This window comes from Dipodomys ordii, unplaced genomic scaffold (assembly GCF_000151885.1).
Source record: "Dipodomys ordii isolate 6190 unplaced genomic scaffold, Dord_2.0 Scaffold152, whole genome shotgun sequence".
Classification (NCBI taxonomy): Eukaryota; Metazoa; Chordata; class Mammalia; order Rodentia; family Heteromyidae; genus Dipodomys; species Dipodomys ordii.
In genome coordinates this window covers 3,203,980-3,229,679 of record NW_012267368.1, presented here as the reverse complement: position 1 = coordinate 3,229,679, position 25,700 = coordinate 3,203,980, and positions in this window count along the sequence as shown.

Here is a 25,700-nt window from a genome sequence, read left to right as displayed (position 1 = left end):
TTTTAACATTACACAAGAAAATAACTGAATACACAACTCTCCTGATTTGAAGTGTTTGTTTTCCAAGTCTTGTGGCAGAGATTACACATAAAAACACAAAAACAGATTTCAAATCTTATCAATAACATAGTAAAAATTGAATAAACTTTTAAATTTTCTTACTTTGCCAAAAACTTAAAACATGGACCTGGCTCACATCTGCAGAAATCACCAGATACACATTTATAACATCTAAACATATAAACATTTATAGTACAAAACACTTTGCATTTAAGTCTCTCAATACAAGTATGGCTTTGTAAATATTGTAAGAATATAAACTTAAAACCACACCTAGATTCAGGACCTGGTGGCTAGTATATATTTTCTTATAAAAAACAAAAGCTATAAATCAAACTATAACCTAGAATTTGGTTTGGATAAAGTGTTTAATAAATTATGATTATATTAAATGAATGCTTGTCTTTATGCTTAAGTACAGCTGATCTATGAAGTGACATAAAAAGCAAGATATTATTTTCTCTAACTTGTATTTTTATCAGTGAGTTCACTTTAGCAGTAAATTAAAAATAAAAATAAACACTAGGTAAATTAACTATAAAATATTAATGTAATAATGCAAAATTTTATTTCATTTATGAATTAGACAATGTTTTAAGGTTCTTGAATCTGTGTATTTTTTCTTTTGTGGGAAAATTTTTCATTTGTTATTACATAAAATCTTCGGTCAAAAGCTGAGACAAACAGAAGTGTAAAATCATACAGCCTGTCTTTAAAATATTCAACCAAGATGCATTGTGTTCACAAACTGACAAGTTGAATTGAAACATCTATGTACAACTATTAAGGATGGTAAAAAAAAATAAAATATTCAACTTTAGGAATAGTTTTGGCCAAAAAAAAATCTCTAGGCAATTTTGGAGTTGGTATTATTACAATTCTAGGAAAGGAAAATAGTTATCAAGAAGTCACAAAATTGAAGATATCAAGAAAATCAAGACACAGCATGAACCAATTAGAACAAAGCACATCTGAAGCTATCTCATTGAGTTAATGTGAAGGCATGTGTGGAAAGGACTGTTTGAGGACTCTGTGCATAAGCCAGATGTTTGCAAAAGCTGGAATACTGTATTGTAATCACATTGTAATTGATTGTAATCAATTACAAGCTATTGTAAGCTTATGTGACACTAACTCTTTAATAGCTAATTCCCATAGGAGGTCCATTGTTAAATAAAATAGAACCACATGGCTCAAGCTACGTCTAATTACCTACTGTCCTGGAAGAAACTTTGCTGAAATAATACCAATAAAAGTTAAAACAAACAAATAGAAAGTGAAAATCTGTTACTGGTTAAAGAAAGTAATCAAGGAAATGAAATATGTGCAAATTCAGGATTAGAATCAGACAGAAAGAAAAAGAAATGCAACCACTAAACAGAAATGTGTAGTCATAAGAATGGCAGATGGAAACAAATTTTTAAAAAAACTAAAATGCAAGATTTTTCACTTTTTACTAAATGGCAAAGACAGAAAACCTCATTGAGAAAAACAATTTATTTTTTACTAATATTGTAATTTCATTAATTTACTTTAAATAGCACATCTTGAATTTATGTTGTCAGCTAACAATTAATTTTTTAATTAGCTAAAGAATACCAAGAGCAAAAATTATTAATACCAAAGGAGAGATAAATATCTAATTTAATTGCCTTGATACCAAAAACAGAAAAAATAAAATATGACTAAAATATTAAATTAAAATGTGATTGATTTTTACATTTTATGTTACTAGAACAACTTTCATAAAAATACAAAAGAGAGAGAAACATTCATAAATACAACACATAGAAAATAAGAGTTTTCTTTGATTGATTTTGAAATTTTTACATGCTTAAGTAACAAAAAAAGAAAATGTTTATATCATGAAACAAAGTTCTAGTTTTCTAACTACTCTCATTACTGTCCTAAAACATTGTGATTGCTAAAATTAACCATTAGAACTGTCTGCTCTTGTCTTTATTTGTCTGCTTGGTATGTATTTTACTTTCTTATTATATAACAGGCTTCCTGTTATTATTGTATATACATTGCATAATCTGATCTTCAATTTTTATTTTCATTAACATGATTTATATAATTTATTATTATTGTTGTTATAAGGTGATATACAGAAGGTTTCTATTTACATAAGTCAGGAAAGAGTACATTTCTTTTTGAACAATGTCACCATTTTCCTTGCTCTCCCAGTTTTTCCTCCTGACTCCACCCACAAATTGTATAGTGCATTTTCAACATAGTGTCTAGTAAGTACCACTGCTGTATTTGTTCACCCTTTGTTCCCCCATTTCTGTGTTCTCCACTTACCCTCCCCCAAACAGGTAAACTTACAAACAAGGCAAAATGTACAAACAAAAACAAAAACAGCAACAAAGGAAAAGGAAATTATAAAAAACCTCTTGTTCTCATTTCTTAAAGTTCATTTTGAAAAATATCATTTTACATGATCGTGTACACTGAGCTGTTGAGCCTCTGTGATCCTCTCTAAGATTATTCTCCTTCAGTGTTACTGTGTGAAGGTCTGGAGTCCTGCATAATTTATCATGTCCAAGTGTATTTCTTGTTTTTACCATCTAGTGTGTACTTATAGAGTTATAGGCACATTCTAGTTACAACAAATGAGGAAAATCATGTAACCTGTATCTTTGGGTTTGGCTTACTTCATTTAATATAACTTTTTCCAAGCCTTCCCATTTCCTTATGAATACACAGTATCATTCTTTCTGATGGAAGCATAGAATTTCATTGTGTATATATACCATGTTTTCTTGATCAGTTCACTGAGAGATATCTGGGTTGATTCCATATCTTGGCTATGGTAAACAATGCTGCAATGAGCATGCTTGTTCGTGTAGCTTTAGCATAGCCTGGTTTAAGGTCAATTGGATAAATGCCCAGGAGTGGAATGTCTGGGTCATACAGGAGCTCTATGTTCAATCTTTTGAGGAATTTCCATATAGCTTTCCAGAGTGGCAGAATGAGTTTACATTCCCAACAGCAGCAAGAACAAGAAGGCAAGCGAAAAACACTAAGGGGATCCAAATAGGGAAAGAAAAAGTAAAACTCTCCCTCTTTGTAGATGGCATGATCCTGTATTTAAAGAGCCCCATAAACTCCCCTCCCCTCCCAAGTTACATGAGATGACTCATAACTTTGGCAAAGTAGCAGGGTATAAAATCAACCCACAAAAGTCAGTAACTTTTCTGTATGCCAATAATGAGATAATTAAGACTGAAATTAGGAAAGCAACTTCATTTTAATAGCCACCTCCCCCCAATAAAATACCTAGGAATTAAGTTAACCAAAGATGTGAAGGACCTCTATGATGAAAACTTTAAAAATCCAGAAAAAAGAAATCAAAGCAGATTTAAGAAAATGGGAAAGCTTCCATGCTCCTGGATTGGAAGGATTAACATTGATTTATGTTATTTCTATTGAACATCCCCATCTTATCTAGTGTTATTAATCTTTTAGCACCATAATTCTAATTCCTTCTAATTCCTAATGCATTTATCAGAATTTTTATTTTCTATTTCTATTGACACTTTTTTTAATGTTTATAGGAGTGTGTGCTCATTGTACAGAGGCATTCATCACTCTATGTCCTCTAATGTTCACATTGAAATTTGATTGATTTCATTCCTTCTATCACTTTGTCACCTCTCTTTACAATCAATGCTAACTGGTATTGTCACTATATTCTCACACACGCATATAAAGTGCTTGGTCACCGCCAGCACCCTCTCCATTTACCCACCAACAGTCTCTGATTGATGCTCATGACATGAATGTAGCTAGCTTTTAAGTCTAGACTCTGCACAGGAGAGAGATCATGTCATGTTTGCTTTTGTTAGACAAGCCTGTTTGGTCTATTTGGATTGTTTTTAGTTCTGCCCACTTTCCTGCTCATGAGATAATACTATTTGTCTTACGGCTGAAAAATACTGCACTGTGTATAGAATCCATCTTTTCCATGTCCATTAGTCAATGATTCCATAGACGAGATTGTGAGCAGCACAGATGCACTCATGCACAAGTGTGCAGGTACCTGAGCTGCATGCTGGTGCATATTCCCTGGGTGTGAGCCCAGGAGTGGGCTGGGGTATGAGGGAGTCTAGTGTGCATTTTTTTGTTTTTGTTTTTGTTTTGTTGGTTATGGAGCTTTAACTCTGGGTCTAGGTGCTGTCCCTCAGCTCTTCAGCTCAAAGCTAGCGCTCTACCACTTGAGCCACAGCGCCACTTCTGGTTTTCTAGTGGTTTATTGGAGATGAGTCTCACAGACTTTCCTGCCCGGGCTGGTTTTGAACTGAGATCCTCAGATCTCAGCATCCTGAGTAGCTAAGATTACAGGAGTGAACCACTGGCACCCGGCTTCAGTGTGCAGTTTTAAGGGGACTCTCCATACAGATTTCTGTGATGGATGAACAGTTGCATTGACAGTGTGAAACAATGCTGTAACGCCAACATTAATTTGGTTTGTTTCCGAGATGGGTGCCATTCTGACTGGGTGAGAGGAAATTTCAATGTCATTTTCATTTTCACTTGCTTTATGGCTAAGGATGTGGAATATTTCTTCGTGTGTTTATTAACCGCTTCTTCTTCTATGGAGATGACCCTGTTCACTTTATTAGCCCTTTTATAAGTTTGATTGTTTGTTTTCTTGGTGTCAAATTTTGGGAACACTCTGTCTTTTGAATATTCAAAAGATTTACTTCTATTGTGTAAGTTGTTTCTTTGCTCCAGTAAATTGTTTTGTTTGCATGCAGTATCTTATTAATTTGATGAAACAACTTGTGAATTCTTTTGTGAGCAACTGGAATTCTATTCAGAAGGGGGGGGTGCAGTTTTATAGTTAAGAAGACCTGGAAAAAGATCTCTCTGTTCCCACAAATGTCTGTCTCCTCTCATACTGGATTTTCCTCAATGTATGTATCCATTTTCCCTTCATACATTTCAAAACTTCCTTTTCGATCATAGGTAACACATTCTGTTTGACATGATCAGTTGTTCTGTAAACAGGTGTTCTGTCTCAGGTTTATAGGAGGCTTTGTGGCTGACCTATCATCTTCCTCAGTTCATTTTGTTTTAACTAAAAGTCTTATAGCACTGGAAATAAATCAGGCAATGTTGTATATGTTCAGTGTTCATTTATTTAATCACCTAGACATTTTATTAGACATAAGCCTTCACAATAAAAGAGCATTCATTTTTTTAATCCTTACAGGTATTCTGTATGTACGTTGAATATTGAATTTGACTTCAGTCATTTATTTACTAAAAGCATCCATCTAATGTCAGTGATGGACATGTATCTTGTGATTGCATGGTGGTGCAGGTGATTCTCTAGTTCTTAGCTGTGTCTGGAAGAAGAGCACACACAGGGTATTGGCTGCTCCTCCTGAACAGCACAGATAGAGATAGGACCAAGAATTAACCCGTACTGTGGTAATAGACTCACAAGTTGCCACAGATGGCATCTACAGTTTGGTGCCCCAAATCCATGGCTGAACACATGTGTAGATGGAAGATGGCAGGCGTGGCTGACATCCTGGTCCGTCCACCTCATATGATCTACGATCCTCAAAGCCAGTGCTTCCCAGAGGCCTAAGGACAGCATTGGCTCAGGGCTGTGTTGTGCAGTCCATGTGCTGGCAAACAGAAAGGAGCTAGAAGCCTAGGAAATAGTGAGTTCACACACATCTGCCTTGCCATGCATCTTGCACTCTGAAAAAAAAAAAGATGGATCAGAAGTTCTAAGATGCATTGTCATATAGAAAACTACTTCTTGTTTACACAGCTTTACCTATATATGATGACATAACAGTTCCATCTAGAGTAGCACCTCTAGAGCTAAATCAAGACACAGGAGAGAAAATGATGCTGCGGGATTTCCAACAAGCGGAGAGGATGATGAGTTAATGTTTTTTTAGTGCTTGGTGTGACAGGACACACAGATGAGTTGGCAGAGTCCATTGGACTGGTAAAATCCATTCGTCACCATAAGTCAGCAGGAGGAAATCTCTAGAACACGGTTGGGAGAGCTCTATATAAGAGCTGAAATGGGAGTATGGATGTGTTCTGAAAACAGAGCCTGAATGGAAGACACTTAGTAACAAGGCAATGCAAGGAAAGAGGAGGTCAGGGAACACATGACTGGGTAAATGTTGTTGTTGTTGTCGTTGTTGTTATTGTTTACCATGAGCTTAGACAAAGATTCAAAGTGAAATGTATTCCAGGAAAATGGTAATGGTTGACTTCAGACATGTGAATTAAAATCCTTGCAGAACATCTGCATAGAGTAAATCAGGAGGCCCCAGGCTCTACGGGACTGGGTTAGCTCATGAAGGAGAAGGGATGGAGGGATCTGGGGAGGAGTGCATAGTGAAGTGAAAGGAGAGGATTGAAGATGAACGTCCAGACAGTCAGAATTGGAAGACAACAGATTCTAGAGATGAAATGCAATGAGCGTCAGTCAATGAAAAAGTGTGTATGTGAAACAGAAAATAGGAGGTACATGAAATAGAAAGTAACCCACTTTCATGACATGACATTGTATTAAGATTCTTTCTTCCAGTCACTCAAATTACTGTAGTTGAACTCACATTTTGCTCCACAAACCAATTTTCAGCAGAACTAGCAAAGTAGTACTCCAAATTTGTGCATGGTTTTACCACTTATGCTAGCTATGAGGGAAATGGAAATCTATTCTGTTTTAACATGCTCTAAGTAAACATTTCTCCTTTTTTTTTTTTGCCAGTCCTGGGACTTGAACTCAGGGTCTGGTCTCAGCTCTCTGAGTTTCTTTTGCACAAGGCTAGCACTCTACCACTTGAGCCACAGTGCCACTTCTGGCTTTTTCTGTCTATGTGGTGTAGGAATCAAACCCAGGGCTTCATGCATGCTAGGCGAGGATTCTACCACTAAGCCACATTCCCAGCAGACATTTCTCATTTTTTAAACCAAGAATTTTTCTCTAAATGATATACATTTAACAACTGAATATTCTTTATCACTTTCCTTTACCTCTTATAATGTACAATTAGCAATTTCAAAATTATCTATCCATTCAATCAGAATTTTTTCACAAAGTCCTACACTTAGATTTTCTTTTAATTATTTTTATGTCTTGTTTTTAATTTTTTATTTGAAACCATATGTGAGTTTTTGTTAAACTATTTTATTTTTGTTACAGGGAAAATTATATTTACCAGGATACATATTCTGTTTAACTAACCGTGTGTTTTAGATACATTTCATTCAACTTCAGTCATAGTTCCAAATAGGTTTGTTTTAGTCAAAGAAAATCTTGTCTGCTTAAGATATGAGGATATCAAGAATGTAAATGATAAATTATCTCACTGGATATGTCAGTTAAAACACAATGTCTCCAGAAAAATCTACTCGTGTCTGCTAGCAATCCTGTAGTTTTTACTTACAAAAGTTGGCTACCAGGCATCATCATGTTTTATTAAAAGTGTTTCATGAAGCAGAGTGGAATAAGGGCCCTGGGTCTGATATATCCATTTCATTTTGTCTTGTTCATTTCCATTTTTCTATTCCACTTTTGGCTGTTATTTAAAACAGACAAGAGAATGCCAGCGTATGTTGAATGCAGCAGCTCTTGCCTGAACACGCTTCTGTTTCAAGTGCAAGACGGTTGTTGACTGTTGATACGCAGTAACTCACTGTGATTCATGTGCTCCTGGGCCTGGGGTATTTTGTTTTGTCATCTAGTCTACCTATGTCTACTTATCTCTTGCAAAAGTACCCACAAATGTGCTGTGAGGAAACCTTTAAAGGTTTGGTGGTTGTTTAATTCAAAATGTTATCAAGTACTCTCAACAACAAAAAAAAGTGGCCCCTAGTGAGGAATCTAATTTCTTTTGTATTTTTGCATAGATGGTAGCCAGAAAAATATTAACTCTCTGATCTTAGTGCTTAAAGGTAAATAAATAAATAAATAAGCACTTTACCTCGCTTAAGAAGAATTTCTAGTGAAGGGGAAGGGAAAACAAATTGTTTAAATAGGGATGCAGGTGGACCCATTGCAACAATGAGATGTACAAGTCGTTATGTCCATAAACAAAATTTACAACTTTGGCTGGGGGGGAATAGTGGGGGGGCAATAGGGGTGAGAGATGGGAAGGGATGGGGAGGGGAAACAAAGGAGGAGGCAATAGTGCTTGATAAGAAATGTACTCATTGTCTTGCCCATGTAATTGTAACCCCTCTATATGGTATTTTTACAATTAAAAAAAGAAAGAAAAAGAAGAATTTCTACCAGGGAAGTCTGAGGTTGAGGAACTGTACCCCAAGTCTCAAGTAGGGCACTAACTATTTGATTATATAGCATTTAATGTTTTCAATTTAGAAGTTATAGATGGAAAGGCAGAAATAACAATAGCAAATTACAGGAATAACAAATTTCAGATGTGATAACATTCTGAGAAACAAAATTTAGGAACTTCATAAAATCAAACCCCTACATGTACCATATAGTATATGTATACTAAATAATGTAATTAAGGCAAAGCCTATGATAAGTTATCAATAATATGTGTATGCTAACTAATGTAATTATGGCAAAACCTCTGTTAAATTAGCAATATGCAGTAATATGGCCATCACCTATTAAGTCTGTGGGAAAAGAAATACTATACTAAAATAAATAAAATAGATGTCTTTAATTCCTGGCTAGTCTTTTCTACTTGGAATGTATTTTGAATTTGTCATGATCAAATTCAAGTGTGTGAACCTATTTAAAAATATCTCATACACAATTATGACAAATCATTTACACAGCAAACAATATATTTTTATGCAGACACTGGAGGCTCACACCTGAAATCCTAGCTACTCAGGAGGCTGAGATCTGAAGACCAGGGTCTAAAGCCAGTGAGGGCAAATACAACTGAGATAGTCTTATCTGCAGTTAACAAGTGAAAAGCCAGAACTGGAGATGTGGCTCAAATAGCACAATGCCATCCTCAAGTGAAAAAGCCAAGCAGGAGCATGAGGTAGGTCCCAAGTTCACACCTCAGTACAAACACCAAAAACAACACTTCTGTTCCCATGTTATGGTCATGGGATATGTTTCCTCTATGAATTAAAGAAGATATTTTTTAACCTTTATTGTAAGTGTAGGTGTGATTGTGGATCCATATCTTTCACTGTATTGTGAGGGATAAAGAACAACTAAGACATAAAATTTAAAAACTGGATTGGGAAAAAATAAAATACTAAATGAAGAACTAAACAAAACAACTCTTCAATCCTGGGTATCTCTCTTGTTTAATCAATTGGTTTTCCTACAAATTTGGAGGGAAAAAGGAAAAGCTTTCATTTAGCCACAAAGTAGAGCCATCTAATAGAGTAATCTTCCCACTACTGCAAGAGCCTGGGTTCTCATCATTCAGAAAAGTTCATAGCTTTGCCTCACTTGCATACAATGTCTTTTCAATTTCAAGACTGTCCCCACTTCCTTCCCTGAGGTCAGACCTTTCCTTCCTCACCATGTCCAAAATTACTTCCACTCTGTCTACTAAAACTTGGCATCAGAAAAAAAAATTCACAATCATAGGAGCATATCTTGCATGCTGAGTGTTTGTTTAAAAGACTTCTTCTAAATGCACTCAATTATATCTAAAAGAAGGTTCAAGGATACCCTGGTTTGTTAACACAGGAGAGCAGTAGCAATGAATGAACTCACATTCTACAGTCACGTGAAGTTGGACATCCTTTATGAATCTGACAATGTATTTCAGAAACTCCAAGCTGCTTACGACATAAGATAAATGAAAAATGGCAAGTTGAAAAGAAACAGAACGGAGATTACTGTCTGACTGGGTCTACATTGCCAAAGTTAGATATCCTTATTGATACCCTTTCTTATTTTTAGTTCTCTGAACTTGCCCATTTTAGTGGCTCAATTTCTATACAGGCTAGAACTACCACCCATGAAATAAAGACATCATTTGTATTAGGTGGAGCTGGTTTTGTCTGGTGCATAGACTGATGGTGAAAAGCGTTACTCTAGACACACCGCATAGTCAAGAGAAGAAAGAGTCCTTGGGACAAGACCCAGAGTACTCCCAAGCCTTCTCCAGCTTCTCCTTTTAACTGATTAAAGAGTTTGTGCTAGCTAGTTTGGTTTACAGGTCAGAAGACATCTTCCAAGAAGTGGGTAACAAGATATTGAGAGGGGGTGGAAGTGAGGGACACAAAAGATCAGGCACCTATCCCGTCTTTGGACAGGATCATGGTGTGATGTCAAGCAAGCACTCAGCATCTCATGTCTTTGCTCAGAAACAGGCTAGAACAGACGCACACACCAACCGTTTTCTGCTGCTCTCAGGCTTTCTCCGCACACATTGTCAACCACAATTCCTGCATGTAGTCATAGCCTCCATGGCACCCCACAAAGTGGGTTTAATTATCACTTCAAATGCCCCTGTATGAATGCTAAGACTGCTAGCCAGTTCACCTCGAGGAAAAACCTAAAGTAGAAGTCATGTATAGCCTGACATTTTGTTCCTTTGAAAAGAGTGCAAAAGAAACATCCATTCGTTTTAAATACACAACTGATCAGATATTCTTTTGATGGCTCAAATAACAGAGCCATTTTCCTCTCCTTTTGAATGGGTTTCCAATTGCTGAAGAATTTAGCATTCAGAGCCACAATGATGTTTTGTGCTTTCCCTTGACATTTATTTTCTTTATTAATTGAGCCTTACATGTTTAACCTTCAGAGATCAAGGGTATTTGAAAGCATGAAAGACTTGCACATGTGGAATAGAAGCAGGAATTGAGGTTAAAGTCAGCCAGATAGTGTCGTGGCTCAGACCTCTGTGGCCGGGTGGACACTCCCTACTCAGCCTCCAGGCTCTGAGGACCAAGCAGACAAGCACCCCACACAGAAGTCTGAGCAAAGTTTGGGGTGCTAATACCACAAAGGATCACCATTTGCCCTTGCATACGGCATGTGCATACTCCTTTCAATTTATTTACTCTGATGGTAGATTCTGTTTAGGATCCTACCTCAATCATCCCCCAACCTCTACCCCTTTTCTGTGTGTGTGTGTGTGTGTGTGTGTGTGTGTCTGTGTGTCTGTGTGTCTGTGTCTGTGTGTGTGTGTATGAGTGCGCGTGTGCACACCAGTACTGGAACTTTTGAACTCAGAGTCTTACATTCTTGCCTGGCTTTTTGCTTAAGGCTGGCACTTGAGCCACATCTTCACTTCTAGCTTTTTGCTGGTTAATCAAAGACAAGCTTCTGATGGACTTTTCCTCACAGGCTGCATTCGAACCATGGTCCTCAGATCTCATCCTCCTGAGTAGCTAGGATTACAGGCATGAGTCACCAGTGCACAGCAACTATCATCTTATACTTTTCTATGCTAGGGCTTGAACTCAGGGACTGAGGTAACTGTTGTGCTCAAGGCTATTACTCTATCATTTGAGCCATAGCTCCACTTCTGGCTTTTTACTGGTTAGTTGGAGGTAAGAGTCTGGCTGGAGATTAGACTGAGCTGGCTTTGAACCGTGATCCTTAGATCTGAGCATGCTGAGTAGCGGGGATTACAGGCATGAAGCACCAGTACCAAGCTTTATTTTTAAAGATAAAATATGTTTGGTTGTTTTACACTTAGCTTGCAAGAAAAGTCTACCATTATGAAGATGTATTGCATATTTCAGTCAATGGAGTGAAATCACACAAGGATGGGAGATTGTATGCACTAGAAATTAGCAAAGGTCCTCAAAAAACCCTTGGAGGCCCCAGCGCTGTAAACCACCCACTGACACCAGCCACAGGGCAGAAAGTGAGAACTCCATCCCACAGTAATAAGGTGCTCTTGTGCAGGAGTTCTTCCGCACTCGAAGCTACTTAGGTGGCTGAGACCTGAGGGTCTCTATTCAAAACAGTTTGGTCAGAAGTCTAGGAGTCTCTATCTCCACTTAATCACCAACAAAAGATGCAAGTGGAGCTGTGGATCAAGTCATAGAGCACCAACCTAGACCCAAAATGCTAATGGAGAGTGACCAAGCTCTGAGTTCAAGCCCCAGTACCTGCACATGCACACACACACACATGCAACATGCGTGCACACACAGGTACCTGCACACACACATACACATGCATGCACACACAAAATCTACTCTATCACTTAGACTGCATAGGGAAAGAATGTTTGATGATCTATTTAGGAATTGATCACTCTGTAATACTTGACAAGACCATGTGCTTGACACTGGTTTTCTTAGATTTCAGGTGCCAGCTAATCAGCCAAGAATACAGAAGAGATTACTCAGAGTGTGGAAATGTTGACGTGAAGTGGATTTGTGGCGCTTTGCTTCCACCTGTGCTGATAAAGCAGGTAGGTTGCAAAGGTAAGGCCCATATCTCTAAGACTCTGAGAATGAAATTGGTGTTATGGGGATGAGACAGGTAATGTGTAATGAGACAGGTAATGTGTAATGAGACAGGTAATCTGGAATGAGACAGGTAATGTGGAATGAGACAGGTAATGTGTAATGAGACAGGTAATCTGGAATGAGACAGGTAATGTGGAATGAGACAGGTAATCTGGAATGAGACAGGTAATCTAGAATGAGACAGGTAATATGGAATGAGACAGGTAATCTGGAATGAGACAGGTAATCTGGAATGAGACAGGTAATCTGGAATGAGACAGGTAATGTGTAATGTGACAGGTAATGTGTAATGAGACAGGTAATGTGGAATGAGACAGGTAATCTGGAATGAGACAGGTAATGTGTAATGAGACAGGTAATCTGGAATGAGACAGGTAATATGGGATGAGATAGGTAACAGAGACTATGAAAGAGCAAACGGTGATTGTGCTTTGCCAAGTCATTTCCTTTCGTGCTTGCAGCACAGAAGAGATGAATTAATTACTTAGTTTATAGGTGCCTCTCTGAGAAAATGTTACTGGACTCTTCAAAATGTGTGCCTTGCTGAAATTGGAGCCGGATAATCAAGTAGGAGAGTGCAAAAGTGATTTGTTTCTTGAATTTTCTGTCCTGAGAGATTAGAATGTGTCAAAATGAGAACTCAGCTGCACTTTGGTGGCTCATGCCTGTAATCCTAGCTACTCCGGAGGATAAGATTGGGTCATCATTTGAAGCCAATTAGTCAGCAAAATCAATTATCCAGCAAAACACCAGAAGTGAGGGCGTAGCACAAATGGCAGAGTGCTAGCCATGAGTGAAAAAGCTAAGGGACACTGCCCAGGCCTGGAGTTCAAGCCCCATTACCAGCACAAAAAAGGCAAAAAACTAAAATAAAATAAAAACCTACTTCATTTTTCTGGTCAGTTGTTATTTGCATCCTAGGCTTCATTTCCTTCTGCAGTGAGTGTTCAGTGGAATGACATTCATCCCTCTGACTCGAATTGGCTTCCCAGGACATGTCCAAACTTCTATCTAGGTACAGCAGGAGATTTCCCCACACACATCTGGGTTTGTGGATCTTAATTCTCTTCAATGACTCTATACAACTTGTAACTGCTTCTTCTCTCCTCATTAAACAAACCAAGGATCATTGACAAAGTACTACCACTAATTAGATGCGGGATACCAGGATATGGGAACGTAATCGCCTTCAGAGTTGAGAGTACCAATTTTGTGTGAAGAAATGTAGATCATTGCCTTTTCCACAATTAGTGTTATTTTTGTCACAGAAGAGACTATGCTATGCCAATATTCAGAGATACTGAAGAGTAATTTTTGCAAAAGATGGTATTCATAGTATACCTTTCCATAAAGATCTACATAATCTCTCTTCTTTCCTTCCTTCCTTCCTTCCTTCCTTCCTTCCTTCCTTCCTTCCTTCCTTCCTTCCTTCCTTTCTTTCTTTTGTTCTTTCCTTCCTTCCTTTTTAATATTATTATTATGGTTATGTATAGAGGGTTTACCATTTAATACATTAGGTAAGAAGAACATCTCTTTTGGGGCCATGTCACCCCTTCCTTTGCTCTTTCCCAGAACTTCTATATATATTTTTAAATTGAGCCAACTGAACATGTATTTCTATATTGATTTAATTGACTTGAAGGAGCTAAGTGAAAGAAAGCCTTGTCATATGTTATAATGGAGCTGTGTCTCCTGTCAAAGGACGACAGGACAACTTAAATATATGATAGAAATACTTGGCCAGACCCCATGTGTGTAAAACCTTCAGCTTTCCAACAAATGAGGATACTCTCCTCTCTGAGGAGAGTTCCACCAGAGAAGGCTGGGTCCACGCCAATGAGACCAATGGAGAGCCATATTCGCAAAGGGAGAGGTGGTTCCAAGGTTCTTTCAAACAGTGGCTGTGTATCAATTGTGTGCTAATACTGGGGTTTGAACTCAAAGCCTGGCTTTTTCTCTCTATTGCTTGAGCCACAACTCCACTTGCAACTTGTATGTGAGTATGTGTATGTGTATTCTTGCACACACACCCATGCACACCGATACTGAGGTTTAAAGTCAGGTCTTGGGCGCTGTCTCTTAGCTTTCACATTCAAGGCTTGTGCTACACTAGTTGAGCCAGGCTAACACTTCCTGCATTTTGTTGGTCAATTAGAGATTAGGGTCTTATAGACTTTTCTGCCTGGGCTGGCTTCAGTGATCCTCAGATCTCAACCTCCAGAGTAGCTAGGATGACAGGCATGAACCACCAGCTCCCATATCTAAGAATGTCATTTTAAGATAAAGATGATTTGTTCACATACTGCACTCTTCTGTTTCTTGGTGAATATCAGTTATTAGAGTCTTGGAACTTTGTGATAAATTTTCATCATAGTTAATTATGTAATCTTTATGATTTGATTTAAGATTTTCATTTAATAGTATGGAATCATAAACTCAGTGTGTATCATGCAATTATTATCATTAATTACAACTTAGATGATTTTTTAAAGCTGGAATTTAATACACAAATATAAAAGAAAAAACCTAGTTAATGTACAATAAAATTATATGAGAATTACTTAAACTTAGGCTATAAATGTAAATCACATTCTTATTAGCACATTAAACTTTCAGCATTAGTGTTCTCAAGATATTTAGGGATAGCTATAAAGCATGGTTATAACTGGAGTTAATTTTTTAAAATAAAAACAGAATCTTTATGTTCTTGATGGTTCTAAAAATGTATTTAATTAACCTCTTAAAAACAATTCCACTGAATAGAAATTAAGAGATGACTATTATAAATATTGCCCAAAGATTTTGTCACATACACACATATAGTTATTTATGTGTGTATATGTATACATCAACTAATATTTTAGGTGTATGTATACAAGTATGCACCTATTTAGGTAATATGTGTGTGTGTGTGTGAGTGTGTAACATATACACACACACATTAAATTGACCTCTAGAGCCATCAAGACATCTGTGAATTTGGGAAGGCCAAGCAGGCCCTGGATCCCCAAGGCAGGTTGAAGGGTGGGCCTGAGGAGACGCAGAGAGCCCCAGGACCCTGAGGCTGGGGTCAGAACTCCACACTGCCCCTCAGACACACACAACTTCTACCTGGACACCATAGCTACCCACAGGACCCTGGGAGAACCCACACCGGGAGAACCCACGCCTCCGTGGGATCCATGCAGCTGCTAGGGCCAGCCCTCCTCACCCTGCTGTAGCGGCTGGAGAGACAAGGCAGAGGCTGGACCAGTAGCAGAAATGGGGCCAGGGATAAGGAGAGAAATGGAAGGAGTGGGGAAGCTGAGGAACAGAGGCGACAGACAGACGCACAAACCATCTGCTGGCTCATTCTTGAACCACGGATATACACCTGAAATGACAGAAGGGAAAACAGGTCCTCTATGAATGGAAGGGAGAGACGTAGGAGGAGGAAGGAAAAGTGGAGAAGGTGGAGAGAGTATTTTTTAAGGATTTTATTTGTATTAACGTGTGTGTGTGTGTGTGTGTGCGTGCGCGCGTGCACATGCACATGCGTGTGCTAGCTAGTTCTGGGACTTGCACTCAGGCTCTGAGTGCTGTCTTTTAAGTTTTCAGGCTCAAGGCTAGCACTCTACCACGTGAACTAAAGCTCCACTTCCAGCTTTTTCTGGTGGTTAATTGAAGATCATGTCCCATAAACTTTACTACCCAAGCCCAGGCTGACTTTGAACCTTGATCCTCAGATCTCAGCCTCCTGAATAGCTGGGACTGCAGATGTGAGCCACCAGCTCTCGGCTATTTATTATCTTTAGGAGGTTTCCATTCAACAAGTCAGCCTGCAGGTACAATGCAACTTGATGAGCACCACCACTTCCCTTCTCCCTCATCTTGTACAGGAGTCAACTTCGTCAGTCACACATAGGCCTCGGGCTTAGCAGGCCTCGACAGACATAATTCAAGATATTTGAGGCAATGTAGTTCCCTACTTTTCTCTCTCTCTGAAGTTCTTTCCTCCTGGGTTCCCTCATGAGCTCCAAGATTCATCCTCATTCACACATAACTAATAACCCCCATGCTTTCCTTCCTCTCACCATCTTGAATTTTTGCTCATCCTTGCAGACACAGCCCATTAACATTAACTAGAGGTAGGAGCAGGGAGAGGAATCATGAATAATGAACGAACTAGAGAGGAGATCACTATCAACAGGAAAATTCAAACAAGGAACTATAGGCTCATGGGATAGCATAACTCAAATGATGGGAATGTGCTATGTAAATTTAGATGGGAAGTAATGCCATGATATAGATTTTAGAAGGCCTCAAAGCTGTTCTACTCTGCTCACCTGAGGCTCCCTCTCCATTGCCTGCAGATTCCTATATTTGCTTGTGAAGAATCCTTCCAGTGATCTAGCCACAGGTAGTATTGTTTTCTGTGCTAAATCAGTTTCTCTTTCACAAATGTAGCATGCAATCTGTAGCTTTGGGGGTTCATAGGTACTTGAAGTCAGAGCTTCATACTCTCACTTGGCTTTTATGCTCAAGTTGGAGCTCTATTACTCAAGCTACACTTCCACTTCTAGCTTTTTGCTGGTTCACTGGAAAGGAATCTCAAGGATTTTCTTTTGCAGGCTGGCTTCAAACTGTGATCCTCAGACCTCAGTCTCTTAAGTAGCTGGAATTACAGAGGTTAGTTACCAATGCCTGACTGCAATGTACAGCTGCTGCTTTTTAAGTTCCACATTTTGCCGTCATTAATCATCATAACTTCTCCCTATGTTAATCAGCTCTTAATGTTTGGGCTGAACAAAATATATTGCTAATTTTAACATGCACAAAATCAAAACCTTTACCTCCAATTGAAACTCCCATCTCTAACATACGTCGGTGGATGGTAGGTAAAAGTCCTATCGGCTTTGAGGTTTTAAATGTCTCTGCCAACAGATGCTGGGGCCTCATGACTGGCTCCTAGCTGCTTGGAAGGCTGGGATCTGTGCTCAGAAGTAGAGCTGTGGCTCACTAGCAGAGTGCCAGCCTTGAACGCAAAAGTTAAGGACCCTCAGATCAAGGACTAGCATATACGCAAACATCTCTCAGAATTTGGACCGTTACTTGATTGTTTTGGCCTGAGAAGTTCCCTTCAGTGTTGTCCATTGGCCAAATATAAATATCCATTCAAGATTTACCCACTCATTAAAGGGGCAGTGACCACATGTTTTTTTTTTTTCCTGACTCATCTGCCATGCAGATGCTATTTGTTTGTTCCCCTCAGATTTCCAAAGTCAAATAATAGTTTACTGACTGCTTCATATATCCACTTTCCGTGGCACTTATTATCAATGAATATTAGTGTAAATATAAAACATAAACTGCTCAATAAGTATTGAATAAAGAGGTATGTTAAATGATGACAGTTTTATAAACCGGTAAACTCTTATAGATAGAAAACAGAGCGTCTCAAATACAGCTAATATATTTTAATTTAATTATGCTTTCTTCCATGAATTTCATACTACCTATCATAAAAAATGTCTACCTGGCTATTTTATAATTGAAATTAAATTAAATTGCCTAGTAGGTTTAAAATTTGCAAGCACCTTATAGAGGTGAGTAGAATAAAATATGCTAGACAGGGATATTTCATCATTCTCCTTTGGTTCTATTTTTTTTTCCCCGTGAAGTACAATCAACTGTATAAAGGGTACAAAGGGATATGTATGCATTGCTTTATCAGAATGTCCTTATATTAAGAAGCCAATTATTTTTTTAGCAAACAAAATCATGAGGATAGCAATTGAGAGTACGTGAAAGGATTTTTCTTCAATTTTTCTTAGAATTATTTCATATATTTTTAGAACACTTGGAACACTACAAAACCTTTGTTTTCTGAAATAGATGGACTAATTGTGTACTTTGTGTGTGTGTGTGCGCGCGCGTGCGCGTGCACGCATCTATACATATGCCAGTACTGGGACCTTGGCCTCTTGCTCAAGGCTAGCACTTGAGCCATAGCTTCACTTCTGTTTGTTTGCTTTTTCACTGGAGATAAGAGTCTCACACACTTTCCTGCCTAGGCTGGTGTTATGATACTCATTTCTCAGCCTCCCAAGCAACTAGGAATGCAGGGGTAAGCCCTGATCCTCACTCTGAGGCCAGGCTGAGGCCACAAAGCTAGGGAAACCCCATCTCAACCAAGAGAGTAGATGTAACAGCATCTTCCTGCCATCCAAGCAATGTCAAATGCCCATGTAGGAGGATCACAGTCCAAGGATGTCCCTAGATGATGAGACCTTATCTGAAATACAGCTAAAGCAAAAAGAGTTGAATGTGGCTCAAGTGGTATAGCACCTGTCCAGCATGATCAAGGCCCTCAGTTCAAACCCCAAACCAATAATGTTGATGATGATGGTGATGATGGTGATGGTGATGATAGTGATGATGATGGTGAGTTAGCCAAGAGTACAGGCATAAGCCATGTATCCTTGGCTGTGTTTGATTTTTAAGGACAAAATCTAGAGCAATTCTCTTTTTGTTCAGTATTCTGGTGATCATCTTTCTTATTCTATTTCATAGAAGTATTACTGACATTTTAACATACTTGTGTTTTAGTGAAGACTATGTTTTTAAGTATTGAATAACCTTTTCATACACATAATAAGGCAGGACTAAATAAAATGATTCATGATTTGTTCATAATTTTATCATATATGAAATATGATTTAATACCATTTGTAAATGGTCTTATATCTTTAAAATGCAGAATATTAAAGATTTTAGGAAGGAAGGAAGGAAGGATGGAGGGAAGGAGAGAAAAAGGGAGAGAAGAGGAAGGGGAGGGAGGGAAGGAGGAGGGAGGAAGGAAGGAAAGAAAGGAGGAAGAGAGGAATAAAGAAAAATAATTTCTCAGCACTTTTAATATTAATTTCCTTATTTCATGACATGAATATCACTTCAATGTAAATATACAAGATAACTAGATTTTCAATATTATTTAAAAAGTCACATACGTGCCTGAAATGTATCTATATTTTCATCAAAAAACATCCTGTCCGTGGATTTTGTGTAAAAATTCTATTGCTGAATGATATTCTTCCTACTGTGCTTTTCTTAGATCTAAATAATCTTGAATTTATTTGCCTTCCTAATTTTTTTCCTCAAGTCAATTTTCAAATAATTACTACCCCTATTCACTTCCAGACAAAATTTCCTACTGTGCTTTTCTGAATGTGCAGTGTAACATTTGAGAGGGCAAAAACAATAAAATTAATTGTAAAAAGGGAATGATGCCTGGAGCTCATTACAAAAATAAATAAATAATAATAATGGCTTCATCAAAATTAGCGTGGGAGAAAGGACTTGCATGCACCTATCCCTGTAAAGTGGCTTAGTTCTTGTCTGTGCTGTTCCAAAAGTAAGACTCACAAAAGTCTGCAATTACAGATCCCTTTTCCTTTCTGTTCTGTGCCTCATTACAAATATCACATGCATAATTGCTGCCATTCTAGTGCAGTACAATAGCCGTCTGTGCGCGATTATCTTTTGCAAAAGAGTGGTACCTGAGGAACAAGCAGCAAAATATGCTTCCACCACTGCAGCCGGTGACTGCTCCCCTACCTACCACATCCATTCCTGAGGCCTTGGAAAACTGGGATTGATTATTATTTCAATGTAGCCACCACGGTCACCTCTGTGATTTCCCTATGACATCAATTGCGTTGGATACAAATGAGCACTTGTTTCCATAACAACCAGGAGAGGGAAGGCTCAGGAGCCACACTAGGCTGAACACCTGGTTTCAAATGGGGGATTGTGCTGGGAATGGGTGGGAGTATGTGGGGGTCTGCAGCTCCATCTACACATTAAGGAACTATCACCTGGCCAGAGATCAGTGGCTCAGGCTCAAACATGCCTGTCATCTTTGCTACTCAGGAGGCTGAGATTGAGAAATTGAGTTTTTGAGTCAGCCCAGGCAGGAAAGCCTGTGAGACCTTTATCTCCAACTAACCAGAAGAAAATCAGAAGTGGTGCTGTGGCTCAAAATGATAGAGTACTAGCCTTGAGCAAAAGAGCCCAGGGAAAGTACCCAGGTCCTAAGTTCAAGCCCCACTGCCAATAAAATATAAAATAAATAAGTAAATTACTGAAAGCTGAGCTGTGGCTCAATTGGTAGAGCAGCAGCTTGCAGCACAAGACTAAGGGACTGCATCCAGGCCCAATCCTAGGACTTGAACTCAGGGCTAGGGCACTGTCCCTGAGCTTTTTTCATTCAAGCCTAGCACTCTACCACTTGAGGCACCCTTCCACTTCTGGCTTTTTTGAGTAGTTTAATAGAGATGAGAGTTTCGTGGACTTTCCTGTGTGGGCTGGCTTTGAACTGTAACCCTTGGATCTCAGCCTCTTGAGTAGCTAGGATCACAGGCATGAACCACTGATACCTGGCTAGAAGTGATTTTTACAATGCCAAAGAACAACACAGTTCAAGTCAGCCATGTTGATTATTGTTTTTTTTTATAGTTACAATTTATAAGATACACTGAGAGGTGCTTGGATGTCTTTTACACTCAGCTTATTTGTTTTTATTTTATGAATTGCAAAAGGCTGCGCAAGGAGATTGCAATTGAACACATCCACCCACACCTCCAGAGCGACACCCCTCCATCCTCCCCCCACCCCCTTGTTCTTCCCCAAACTCATGTCATGCTCTCCAGTTCCTTGATCGTAGGTGGACACTGAGTTCTCTGTATTTGTTCTCTAGTCTTTGTTGCATTGATCCATACCCAACCCCTTTTTAATTTTAATTTTTATCATCTTTAAGTAGCTACACAAAGGAGCTGTCATTTAGCAGAGCAGTTTGTGAATACAACATACCTTGATACATGTCACCCTTCCAATATTCCCACCCACCCACCCCTCTCTCACTCTTCTTAATTTTGTAGGATATACATTAAATTCTTGACTGCATTTCCCGCCCCCCTCTTCTCCTTTTCATTCATCTATCCCTTTCCCCAAGACCCCACCCCTTCCAGGTACCCACTTCCTAGAGTTTGATTTTGCTGAACTTTGACATTTTTGCCTTTCTCTTCAGTGCCCTCCCCACAAGCTCATTTCATCTTCTTGATGCTTGTTTTGTTTAAAAAAAACTGTCTGTAATTGGTTTAAAAGGTTTACTCCATGGAGTTTTACTCTTGTAAATCCTATACTTGTCAACTAAATCATATGTATAAGCATGTTCAGGTGACACATTGTATCTTGACTGAAAACAATGTATCCTTTGATTTCTGGGCCTAGCTTACTTTGCCCTGCATATATTTCTAAAATCCACTTAAATTATTATTTAAAACTTGGAAGAAAACCTCCAAAGAGTTAATATGTACATCTGTTTGAAATACATTGATTTATTGCTTTTAGTCTTCTGCAGCATTAGAGATGCTGCCTATCACAGGCTGAGCAGGGGCTCCCGCTCCACCCCTGGGCTGTGTGCCTGGCTCCAATCTCTATCTTTGTAAATATCATGCTTTAAATAAGTATCCCCATGCCAACACAATTCTGTAATTGGATATTTTCTTGATAACAGAAATGAAGAAACAAGGAAGCATTAAAAAGAGGAGGCAGGGTCTTGGCCACACAGTGTTCTCCACACAGGCTATGGTTCTGCCTTGGAAATTCAGGTGTGTGTCAGCCTCCCTCCATCCTCCCAGGGCAAAGACTGAGTTCAGCCGCTGCAGGCTCCTTTTCTTCTGAAGTACATTGAAAGTGTTGTGGCGTGGGAGATGTGGCTCATTGGTAGAGCACCTGCAAAGGAGGGAAAACACCAGGTACCAAGTTCTCATCCCAGTCGTGGCCATAAAAATAAATAAATACACATTGAAATTTTCCATAGGATTACAGATTCATTCTTCCCCCAAATATCTCTCAAACACATTCAAGATGGCCTATGATAAAAGTCACATAAGAATTGATAGATGTGATGTTTTAAAAAGCGTTCTTCCCCATACTAAGGGTGATGACTATATGTAGTTATTGGGAGTTCTTCTGAAGCGCCTTGCCTTTGGGGAAAGTAGGAAGACATTTCACGCATGTCAATATCGAAAAGAGGAATCAATAGAAAAATATACACCAAATCCCCCACTGTTCCATGTCTCCATTCGATCCAGACCCACATTGTTCTGTGTCTCTGTCTGTAGTCTTTTTCTTAATAAGTTTTTTATTGTGAAAATACCATACAGAAGGGTTACAATTACATGAGCAAGGTAATGAGTACATTTCTTATCAAACATTGTTGCCTCCTCCTTTGTTTTTCCCCTACCATCCCTACCCTCCCATCTCCATGACTACACTGCCCCACATCCCACCAAAGTTGTAAAGTTCATTTTTCGGCATAACGTTTTGGACATCTCATTGTTGCAATGGGTCCACCTATATTCCCATTTAAACAATTTGTTTTTGTGCCTTCCCCTCCCCCAAATTATACCAACATCAAATACAGTAAAAATAAGAGTTATACCATGAGGGAGGGATATACAAAGCAACCAAAAAAAATCACCTTATAATGGAAAAAATTATATTATGTGAATTAAGCCAGGCCCAAAGAAACATAGATTCCATGGTTTCCCTTATTTGCAATAACTAGTATATGTCTATCTGTAGTCTTGTATTGTCATCGTACATCTGCGCACACTGATTGATGGTCAAGAATTACGAATATGAAGCCAGGCCCTGTGGCTCACGCCTGTAATACTAGCTACTCAGGAGGATGAGATCTGAGGATCACGGTTCAAAGCCAGCCCGGGCAGGAAAGTCCGTGAGACTCTTATCTCCAATTAACCACCAGAACACTGGAAGTGGCCCTATAGCTCAAGCTGTCGAGCACTCACCTTGAGCTGAAGAGCTGAGGGACAGCACTCAAGCTCAGAGTTCAAGCTCCACAACCGACAAAAAAAAGAATTATGAATATGCAATTTATATGGTCAGTATAGAGACATGGAAATATGTAAGAATTTTCAAAACATCAAAAATAGTATAAGGAAGGAGTTTTAAAAATAGTTTTGTCTTCCTACTGAATTGTAACCATCCTTCTGATAAAGAGCAAAAGCACCTGCCAAGTGGGTCATTATATAAAGATCATTTAATATCATAACAGAGATAGCATCCATGAATTTTTTAGATGCGTATAAGCAGCTGGGCACCAGTGGGTCACACATGTAATCATCACTACTCAGAAGGCTGAGATAGTAGCCTAATTTTTATTAACAAATATCACTACTACAACAGAGCTTCTTATGTGCTGACTCCATACACGCATGCAGTGTGTGTTGAACAAGTTCACATCCTGTGTCAGGTCTCTTTAGTCATCCTCTCTCCTCCCTTCTATGGCAAACAGTGCTTATTAGTGCACTTCATGCTACTTTCTTCTAACATATGTGTGTGTGTGTGTGTGTTTACATATATATATGCAAGATAGTTTACCCTCTGCATTTTCTTTCTCCCTTTGTCTTCTCTGGTCACATTCCCAGACCATCTCAATGTTACACTCATGATCCATCATTAATTTTACTATCATTGTTGCTGTTACTTTATCCTCATCATCTTAGGTTTAGACTGCACAAGTGAGTTGGGAACTCGGAATATTGGCCTTATGAGCCTGGACTCTTATCACTCAGTAGGACGTCCTTAACCTCTAGCCGTTTCCTATAGAAAGCATGCTGTTATTCCTCATGATGACGGACACTAATCTGCTGTGCTTTCCTCAGTCCTCCATTGGTTTCTGGGGACCTACAGTGATTCCACAGCTTCACTATTGGGAATAAGACTGAGATAAACATAGCTGTGCAGTTATCTTGTTCTTCTGCTCATTTTCACTCCTTTGAAGCTATGCCCAAGAGTGGTGCAGCTCAGTCATAAGGTAGAGCTAATGGTAGATTTTTGATGATCTGTCCGTAGTGATTGCACTAGCACTAGCTTGAATTGCCACCATCAGTGTTGAGGGTGCTTTTGGCCACTACAATCTAGCCAGCATTTGTTTTTTGTCTTGTTGATGGCAGCTCTTCTGACCAGGGTGAGGTGCAATCTCAGTTCTGTTTTGATTTTTGTTTCCTTTTTGTTCGGAAATATTGAGCATTTCTTCATACATCTGTTGGCCATTTTTACTTTTTTCGTCAGAGAAATCTCTATTTAACTCATTTGTCTATGTCTATTTATTAATTGGATGGTTGATTCTTTGGAGGTTTAATTAGATATAGGCCACTGTCCAATGGATAGCTGGCAAAGATCGTCTCTCGCTCTATACACTGTCTTTTTAGCCTGTTAACTGTGTCCTTTGCCATGCAGAAACTTCTTAGTTTGATGAATCCCATTTGTCAATTCTCTTTGATTTGCCGAGCCCTGGAACTTTATTCAGGAAGTCTCTGCCTGTGCCAAGAAGCTCTAATGTTTCTCCTGCTTTGGAAGAAATATTTATAAAAATAAGGTGATGATCATTATGAGGGCTGAGATGATGAATGTGAAGAATTTGGCTTTGTTGAGATTTGTATTTGTTCATTTGGTTTTGGTTTTGTGCCACTACAGGTTCTTGAACTCAGAACCTGGGTGCTGTCCCTTAGCTTTTTTACTCGAGGCTGGCACTCTACCTACCACTTGAGTCACAGCTCCACTTCTGGCTTTTGGGTAGTTATTCAGAGATAAGAGTCTCACAGACTTTTCTACCCCAGCCTCAACCTGGGATCCAAAATCCTCAAATCTTAGCCTCCTGAGTCACTAGGATTACAGGCATGAGTCACCAGTGCCTGGCTCACTTTGTAGCATTTTTAACCAATTTTATAGATAAAACTTCACATAATCAGTAGAAGCAAATGGTGTCTGGGCCTCAACTTTCTCTCTTAGATAATACCGGGCTTCAGATATCTCAAAGCCAAGGTCTCTCTGTGGATTAGGGAATCTGTCCTCTGCATCTCAGTGTCTATTTCAAAACAAATGTGGTGGAAAGTAGATTTTAGACCCTGAGTTACAAGAATGTGCGAAACCAAATCTGTGACCCTGAGACCTAATACCTTCCAATTAAACCCCTTCTGAGAAAAATTATTAATAATCACTGGGTATTTAACTTCTAAAGAAACAACTTGGAAATAAAAAGAAGGGTTTTTTTTAAATTTAATTTTATTTTATTTGTGAACATACTGTACAGAGGGGTTACAATTACATGGGCAGGATAATGCGTACATTTCTTACCAAGC